This window comes from Oncorhynchus nerka, linkage group LG16, assembly GCF_034236695.1.
Source record: "Oncorhynchus nerka isolate Pitt River linkage group LG16, Oner_Uvic_2.0, whole genome shotgun sequence".
NCBI lineage: Eukaryota > Metazoa > Chordata > Actinopteri > Salmoniformes > Salmonidae > Oncorhynchus > Oncorhynchus nerka.
Window position 1 is genome coordinate 20,608,228 of NC_088411.1, and position 9,920 is coordinate 20,618,147.

General features: G+C 44.5%; 1 protein-coding gene across 1 annotated transcript in view; it reads right to left on the reverse strand.

The window, feature by feature from the left end:
• Positions 1-5,330, reverse strand: part of rhbdf1b (rhomboid 5 homolog 1b (Drosophila)) — a 54,541-nt gene extending 49,211 nt beyond the window's left edge. The window contains exon 1 of the mRNA XM_029685045.2: positions 5,241-5,330. The gene's annotated coding sequence lies outside the window, so the exon portion shown is untranslated. The remainder of the gene's footprint in view (positions 1-5,240) is intronic.
• Positions 5,331-9,920: the final 4,590 nt, after the last annotated feature.

Here is a 9,920-nt window from a genome sequence, read left to right on the forward strand (position 1 = left end):
ACACCATACGTAATGCACCATGTAACACCATACGTAATGCACCATGTAACACCATACGTAATGCACCATGTAACACCATACGTAATGCACCATGTAACACCATACGTAATGCACCATGTAACACCATACGTAATGCACCATGTAACACCATACGTAATGCACCATGTAACACCATACGTAATGCACCATGTAACACCATACGTAATGCAACGTGTAACACCATATGTAATGCACCGTGTAACACCATACGTAATGCACCGTGTAACACCATACGTAATGCACCATGTAACACCATACGTAATGTACCATGTAACACCATACGTAATGCACCATGTAACACCATACGTAATGCACCATGTAACACCATATGTAATGCACCATGTAACACCATACGTAATGCACCATGTAACACCATACGTAATGCACCATGCAACACCATACGTAATGCACCATGTAACACCATACGTAATGCACCATGTATGCACTCTTAATGAGTGTGACCAAATGATTCAGATGGTTCGATGAGTCAGTCTATGGAAGGACCATAACGACGTCCACTAATAACTACTTTTACAGAGAAGCCTTGAGTCATCAGAAGTCACTTCCTGTCAGACAGGAAACCAAAACAAACAGTTGAGGTTATGGGTCAGTTTATCTCTCCATGGGATACTATCATCCTTCTGCAAGATGGATAAGAGGAAATTGACCCTGTCTTTAAACGCTTACTCTCTCTCACATGTTGGGAGAATGGGGTCAATTCTGAATGGAATTTCGGGATTGTTGTTTGTTATAACACAGGGCACAATTGAAAAATAAATAAAGGTTAAATAAATAATTAATCAGCAAATATTCTACGGGATTGCTAATACCTGCCTCAAATATATCACCAGCCAGATACTCACATATACAGGTGGGAAAATGAGAATGTTCCACGTTATTAATGCTCCTGTGCTGGTCACATGTCTCGGCTGTAGCCAGGGAAACATCGATAGCACAAAAATGGATTGGAGGGGGAGGATAGAGTGAGAGAGTGAGGAGAGAGAGGAAAGAGAGAGAGAGAGAGAGAGAGAGAGAGAGTGAGAGAGAGAGTGAAAGAGAGAGAGAGCGAAAGAGAGAGAGAGAGAGAGCGAGAGGAGAGAAAAAAGGAGAGCAAAGGAGAGAGAAGGAGAGAGAGAGAGATGGCATTCCACCTGTTTCTTTCATTTCAACACTCGGTTCTGGCCCCTGGCTCCAGTATGAACAGAACTTCTCTGGCCCCTGGCTACAGTGTGAACAGAACTTATCTGGCCCCTGGCTACAGTATGAACAGAACTTCTCTGGCCCTGGCTACAGCATGAACAGAACTTCTCTGGCGACTGGCTCCCACAGTGGCTGCTATCTAGAACCTAAAAGGGTTCTTCGGCTGTCCCCATAGGAGAACCCTTTGAAGAACCCTTTTTGGTACCAGGTAGAACTCTTTTGATTTCCATGTAAAGTGTTCTACCTGGAACCAAAATACATACATGAGATCATAGTTGACTTCCCTCAGGCAAGTCTGGTGATCCCACCCCAATGACCTGTGTGTGTGTGTGTGTGTGTGTGTGTGTGTGTGTGTGTGTGTGTGTGTGTGTGTGTGTGTGTGTGTGTTTATGTTTGCGTGTGTACAGGTGGGAAAATTTGAATGTACCAGGTTATCGATGCTCCTGTGCTGGTCACATGTCTCAGTTGTACCCAGGGAAACATCAATAGCACAAAAATGGATTGGAGGGGGAGGATAGAGAGAGCGAGAGAGAGCAAGAGAGAGAGAGAGAGAGAGAGAGAGAGAGAGAGAGAAGGCGAGAGAGAGAGAGAGAGAGAGGAGAAGGAGAGAGAGGGAGGGAGATGGCATTCCACCTGTTTCTTTCATTTCAACACTCGGCTCTGGCCCCTGGCTACAGTATGAACAGAACTTCTCTGGCGACTGGCTCCCACAGTGGCTGCTATCTAGAACCTAAAAGGGTTCTTCGGCTGTCCCCATCGGATAACTTATTTTGGTACCAGGTAGAACCATTTTGGGTTCCATGTTAAACCCTCTGTGTAAAGGGTTCTACATGAAACAAAAAAGGGTTCTACCTGGAACCCCAAAGGGTTCTACCTGGAACCAAAAATAGTTATCCTATGGGGACAGCTGAAGAACACTTTTGGAACCCTTTTTTCTAAGAATGTAGAGTTGGCATGACACAGTCTGAAGTACAATGAGCAGATTTAGTTTGGTCTTGTGTTGTTTATCTCATAACTCAGTCAGCCACAGTGTGATCTAATCTCAATTGATGATGTAATAAAATTGAGATTATGAAATGGTAGTTTGCAGAAAAGAGGATTATCGGTAATAGTATTGGTTCTCTTTCCCAAATCATAATCCAATGGTCCCTACATCCAAAACTCCCTATCAGACATTCAGTGAGAAGGAATAGAGAATGACAGTAAAAGTAAAGGTAGAGGATATGGAAATCATGTTGCCCTTTCCTGCCTCACAAGACTCAAAATAAATACATGAGATCATAGTTGACTTCCCTCAGGCAAGTCTGGGGATCCCACCCCAATGACCTGTGTGTGTGTGTGTGTGTGTGTGTGTGTGTGTGTGTGTGTGTGTGTGTGTGTGTGTGTGTGTGTGTGTGTGTGTGCGCGCACGTGCGTGTGTTTGACAGTGATGGGGCAGTAGACAGACAGAAACCAGTCTTAATGTCATGCGTGTTGACGTGCCTGAGGAAATGTCATGCATGTACTTTAAAACAGAAAGCAAACAGGCCTACTTATTGTACACTCTTAGAATTAGTGGTGACTCGAGGAACCCTGGAGAACCTCAAGGAACACCTGGAGTTCCTCAAGGAACCATTGCTAGTCAATGGTTCATATTTGCACCTTTGACTAGTTGAGGGGTTCTTTGAGGAACCTTTAATGTTTCAATTTAGCAAAGGGAGGTTTCTGGAGGAACCCTGGACTGGAGGTGTGGCTTAGTAGGGGCGTGGCTTTCAGATATATATTTTTAGGCCACCTATGGGAGTAAATGTCATTCCTGTTCATCTGTTTTGTTGTATTGTCATCACATGTTAAGGTTGAACACTAACAGTTTGTAGCTTCAATGAGGCTTATAGAGGTGTATGACATGCAAATTCATGAAGCATTCCTTGTTTTTACCCCCGCACCTCACAACTCCAGTTCTTAGACGGTGACCCAAACTGGTCAAAATTTTCAAAACGGAAAAGACCATACAAACAACAGACCAACAACAGACCCGACCAGAAGACCTGTACTGCTAGTCCATTTTGAGACGCCGTAGCCAGTATACACTTCCTCAAAATAGTCCAAATTAATCTACGATAACTCAAGAAATGTGTCATTAACTGATGTTTTTGCAGAGGAGATCTTAGTCACTCAATTTTACAGCTAACTAAGATGTTTGGTGCAGTGTTTCGCAATTAAGAAATGTGCATGAAAACGAGCCGTCTCTTGTTATAAGACAACAAAGACTTTACTGAAAAATCCCTACTGTTGACCTATCACAGATGCAGGGGTGTGGACTTAAGAAAAACAATGTATGCACAAACAACCGGAAGAAAAATAACTTACCGAAGTCCAAAACTAACATAATGTTGTTGTAATATATGCACAAACTCTTCCGAACGGTTTTGGCTGGTACTCCCCTGGTCTGGTTCCCTCTCACAAAACCAGACCAGAACCAGGAACCATTCATCACCACACAAGAAGAGGCGCGGAGGAAGGACCAAAACTCTAAACCTACGCCTAAAGCAGGCGACAGGGGAGTACCATCAGCACCAGACCACCAGAAGAGGCGTGGAGAAGGGACCAAACACCAGACCACCAGAAGAGGCGTGGAGAAGGGACCAAACACCAGACCACCAGAAGAGGCGTGGAGAAGGGACCAAACACCAGACCACCAGAAGAGGTGTGGAGAAGGGACCAAACACCAGACCACCAGAAGAGGTGTGGAGAAGGGACCAAACACCAGACCACCAGAAGAGGTGTGGAGAAGGGACCAAACACCAGACCACCAGAAGAGGCGTGGAGAAGGGACCAAACACCAGACCACCAGAAGAGGCGTGGAGAAGGGACCAAACACCAGACCACCAGAAGAGGCGTGGAGAAGGGACCAAACACCAGACCACCAGAAGAGGCGTGGAGAAGGGACCAAACACCAGACCTTCACTCGAAGCGAGCAGCCCACAGGGAAATTCCACCATTGACCTGCAGGTCTAGGGCTCCCATGTCTGCTTGCTCCTCAGGTTGTCCTTCCTGCCCTCTATAGATGCCAACCCAGCCCCCGTTCCCGGTTCTTGGTTCCCAATTCCTGTTTTTCCTGTTTCTTCCCAGGTCCCCAGTCCCAGCACCAAAACCAGCACCAACCCCTGGTTTCCAGCCCTGGTACCAGCACGATTTCCAACCCGGCCCCCCACACCAATCCAGGTTTTCCTGGTCCCAGCCCCAACAGCAGCACCAACCCTGGACACAGCACCGACCAACCACAACTACCACCTCCATCCAGCAACTGCCAGCCCAGACCCTACAGCTTCTCCTCCCCAACACAAAGACACACACCGGCAACCACTCCACCAGATCAACCATAACTAACTGACTAACTAATTGATGGACTGATAATTGATACCTGATTATTCACTGAATATATTTGGGTTTTTTTCTTGTTTTTTATTTTGATCTGTTTAGCTTAAGTTGGTTTGATTACTTATTGTTTGACTTGTTTATTGTTTTGAATTTTAACCAAATTGATTTGACATTTATACTTATAGTGTATTTTGAAAAACTGCACTGACAAGTGAAATTAAATACATCTTTACACAGAAGTTCCTCAAAGACCCGTTTCAGAGGGGTTTTGAAATATAAAGGTTCCCCCTGTATGGCAATGTTTGGAACCCCAAAAGGGTCTTCCGGCCCTGGCTCCTTTACTTCTACGCGTGTATGCTACAGCATCACGGATGCAATTACTATCGGCTTGTCACCGTGGGCTGTACAGTCCAAATCATGTTTTGAACAATTGAAATGTGTTGGATTGAGGCCAAATGCAATCCTCTCTCATTATTCAAATCCTATTTTCCCTCGAATAGCCTATACAATGTGCATCATAACATAGATTTGGCATCTCCAGTAGAAAACTCTAAATGTTAAGTTTGTAATTCTCTGCACTTTTTTTTTTTTACAGTAGCCTACCAAAGCATGCATGGTCTCATAATTGCCAGAACACCTACCTTACTGAAAATGCTCCGGTCCTCACAACAGCTTGCTCCACCTTGTTGGTCGCACTCCGATGAACAATATACCGTGTAAATCAAGTCACTTCATGATTCAATCATGCAACTGCAGGATGACATATACAATATAACCTATTTTTACTGCATCCGAAAGGAGGAGATTCTGTCACTCTCACAAACCGTGTCCTCTTCGTTGCCTTAACAGAGACACTCTTCCACCGCTGGCTGTTCCCGAATCGGCTCGGCTAATTCCGCGGGGAATTTCAGTACGTCTGTACCGTTGACACGCGAGGTTGACTGTGCTGTGCTGGAGAGAAACCGAGCGTTGTCAAACGTCACCGCCAACCGGTGTGCCCGCGCTATAGCAGGCGCGCGTGCGTCTTCTTTATGCGTGAGTATGAAATAGAATACACCGTTCTACCATAGAGAGCCAGCCATATATGGTTCATGTAGTTGTGAGAGCATGTTATATTTTTCCTTATCCTTTAAAACTCATTGCAGCCCCTCACCTCTGATGGGCCATGGATACCTCCAGATACTAGATACCCTAACCAGTGAAGCCAAGAATAACACCACAGAACCCCTGCTGGCAAAACCCTATCCAGGTGGGCTCTTTTCTCCCTCCTACAGAGCCTGCGGGCTGGGTGTCCATTGTGTTCTGTTCTGTCTAACGGTCCTCCTTTACATCTGGGTTACTTTTTCTGTCTAATCAAAAAATCTCAATTCAAATCAAATGTATTCGTCACATACACGTGTTTAGTAGATGTTATTGAGGGTGTAGCGAAATGCTTGTGTTTCTAGCTCTGACAGTGTAGCAATATCTAACAAGTAATATCTAACAGTTTCACAATTTATACCCAAAATACACGTAAATCTAAGTAAGGAATGGATTAAGAATAAGTACATATGTGTCAGAGCAGCATTGGACTAAGATATAGTGGCTTAGTATAGAATACAGTATATACATGAGATGGGTGATGCAATATTTACACACAATTAAAGTGACTAACATACCGTAGAATAGTGTAGAGTACAGTTTATACACATGAGATGAGTAATGCATGATACGGCTAGTGGCTAGTGTTTAATTTCCTTAAAGTGGCCAGTGATTCCTAATCTACAGTTGAAGTCGTAAATTTACACACACTTAGGTTGGAGTCATTAAAATAGTTGTAAAACCACTCCACAAATTTCTTGTCAACAAACTATAGTTTTGGCAAATCGGTTAGAACATATTTTTTGTGCGTGACAAGTCATTTTCCAACAATTGTTTACAGACAGATAATTTCACTTATAATTCACTGTATGACAATTCCAGTGTGTCAGAAGTTTACACACACTAAGTTGACTGTGCCTTCAAACCGCTTGGAAAATTCCAGAAAATGACATCATGGCTTTAGAAGCTTCTAATAGGCTAATTGACATAATTTTGGGACAATTGGAGGTGTACTTGTGGATGTATTTCAAGGCCTACCTTCAAATGCAGTGCCTCTTTGCTTGACATCATGGGAAAATCAAAAGAAATCAGCCAAGACCTCAGAAAAATAGTTGTAGACCTCCACAAGTCTGGTTCATCCTTGGGAGCAATTTCCAAACGCCTGAAGGTACCACTTTCATCTGTACAAACAATAGTACGCAAGTATAAACACAATGGGACCATGCAGCCGTCGTACCGCTCAGGAAGGAGACGTGTTCTGTCTCCTAGAGATGACTGTACTTTGGTACAAAAAGTGCAAATCAATCCCAGAACAACAGCAAAGGACCTTGCAAAGATGCTGGAGGAAACAGGCACAAAAGTATCTATATAAAACGAGTCCTATATCGACATAACCCATCAAGGAAAAAGCCACGGCTCCAAAACCGCCATAAAAAAGCCAGACTACGGTTTGAAACTGCACATGGGGACAAAGATTGTACTTTTTGGAGAAATGTCCTTTGGTCTGATGAAACAAAAATCTAACTTTTTGGCCATAATGACTATTGTTATGTTTGGAGGAAAAAGGGGGAGGCTTGCAAGCCGAAGAACACCATCCCAACCGTGAAGCACGGGGGTGGAAGCATCATGTTGTGGGGGTGCTTTGCGGCAAATGGCCAAATGGCTTAAGGACAACAAAGTCGAGGTATTGGAGTGGCCATCACAAAGCCCTGACCTCAATACTATAGAAAATTTGCGGGCAGAACTGAAAAAGTGTGTGGGAGCAAGGAGGCCTACAAACCTGACTCATTTACACCAGCTCTGCCAGGAGGAATGGGCCAAAATTCACCCAACTTATTGTGGGAAGCTTGTGGAAAGCTACCCGAAACGTTTGACCCAAGTTAAGCAATTTAAAGGCAATGCTACCAAATACTAATTGAGTGTATGTAAACTTCTGACCCACTGGGAATGTGACGAAAGAAATTAAGCTGAAATAAATCATTCTCTCTACTATTGTTCTGACATTTCGTATTCTTAAAATAAAGTGGTGATACTAACTGACGTAAAACAGGGATTTTTTACTAGGATTAAATGTCAGGAATAATCAAAAACTGAGTTTAAATGTATTTGGCTAAGATTTATGTAAACTTCCGACTTCAACTGTATGTCTATAGGCAGCAGCCTCTGATGTGCTGGAGATGGCTGTTTCACAGTCAGTGGTGTAGTATAGAATACAATACAGTATAAACTGTATATATGAAATGGGTGATGCAATATGTAAACACAATTTAAAAGTGACTGAGATACCGTAGAATAGTGTGGAGTGCAGTTTATACATATGAGATAAGTAATATTAGATACAGAAACATGTTTAAAGTGGCCAGTGATCCATTTCTAAAAGTGGCCAGTGCTTCCTAATCTATGTCTATAGGCAGCAGCCTCTGATGTGCTAGTGATGGCTGTTTAGCAGTCTGATGGCCTTGAGATAGAATCTGTTTTTCAATCTCTCTGTCCCAGCTTTGATGCACCTGTACTGACCTCGCCTTCTGGATGATAGCGGGGTGAACAGGCAGTGGCTCGGGTGGTTGATGTCCTTGATCACTTTTTGGCCTTCCTATGGCATTGGGTGTTGTAGGTGTCCAGGAGGGCGGAAAGTTTGCTCCCGGTAATCCGTTGGGCAGACTGCACCACCCTCTGGAGATCTTTACGGTTGTGGGCGGTGCAGTTGCCATACCAGGCGGTGATACAGCCCGACAAGATGCTCTCAATCGTGCATCTGTAAAAGTTTGTGAGGATTTGAGGTGTTAAGCCAAATTTCTTTAGCCTCCTGAGGTTGAAGAGGCACCTTCTTCACCACACTGTCTGTATGGGTGGACCATTTTAGTTTGTCAGTGATGTGTACGTCGAGGAACTTAAAGCTTTCCACCTTCTCCACTGCGGTCCCATCGATGTGGATAACACCTGAGAGCAGAATACGCCATTTGATCTATTCACCTGATCACTGTTATTCGTCATCATGACCAATCACTGTGTGACTCACTCAATGGCATCATGCAACCCCAAAATATGAGGTGGTACAAAGTACGTAATGGTCCAGAAGTATAATTTTTAGCATTTTTCCTAAACACTGAAACATGTTTTTTCTGCAATCTAGAGCCAGAATGAGTGGACCAAAGCACAGCGTGGTAAGTGTTCATGATACATTTTTTTACTCAAAACACTCAAACAAAATAACAAAGAGGGAAAACCGAAACAGTTCTGTCAGGTGCAGACACTAAACAGAAAACAACTACCCACAAAACCCAAACGAAAAAGGACAACTTATCTATGATCCCCAATCAGAGACAACAATAGACAGTTGCCTCTGATTGGGAACCACACCAACATAGAAATAAAGAAACTAGAATGCCCACCCTAGTCACACCCTGGCCTAACCAAAATAGAGAATAAAAACTTCACGGCGGCTGCTCTGGTGCGGGACGTAGACCCCCTCCGCCCACAGATCCCTCCGCTTTGGTGGCGGCCCTGGTGCATGGACCTTCACTGGAGGAACCGGGTCGCTGATCATCGCCGGAGGAACCAGACCACCGATCATAAGTGGAGGATCCGGACTGGGGACCGTCGCTGGAGGCTTAGTACGTGGCACCGGAACAGGTCTCACTGGACTGAGGAGACGTACTGGCAGTGGAGCTACCGCAACACATCCTGGCTGGATACTCACTTTAGCTCGGTGAGTGTGGAGAGCTGGCACAGGACGCACTGGGCTATGACTGCGCATTGGAGGCATAGTGTGTAGAGCCAGCGCAGGACACACTGGACCGTGGAGGCGCACCGAAGGTCTGGAGCGTAGCGCTGACACAACTCATCCTGGCTGGATACCTCCAGTAGCCCGGCACTCTCCTGCAACCCGCCTCACCAATTGATATATTTTTTTAAAGAAAGTATTATTTACCTCAAATCTGTAATCCTCCATAGAAGCTAACCAGAAGCTAGCCAGAAGCTAACCAGAAGCTAGCCAGAAGCTAACCAGAAGCTAGCATGAAGCTTACCAGAAGCTAATCAGAAGCTAGCCAGAAGCTAGTTAGCTTCTTTACTGGCTAATCGTTAGCATTCAGCTAACCACGGTTTGTGGTCATCAGCTATCCTTTAGCTCGAAAATCTATCGCCAGTTTTGTATAGCGCGGCTCAGACCGGAACATACGTGACCTGTTTTTCTCTCCATGTCCCCGGATTTCAACCGCAAGCTCTGGACATTTAAACCT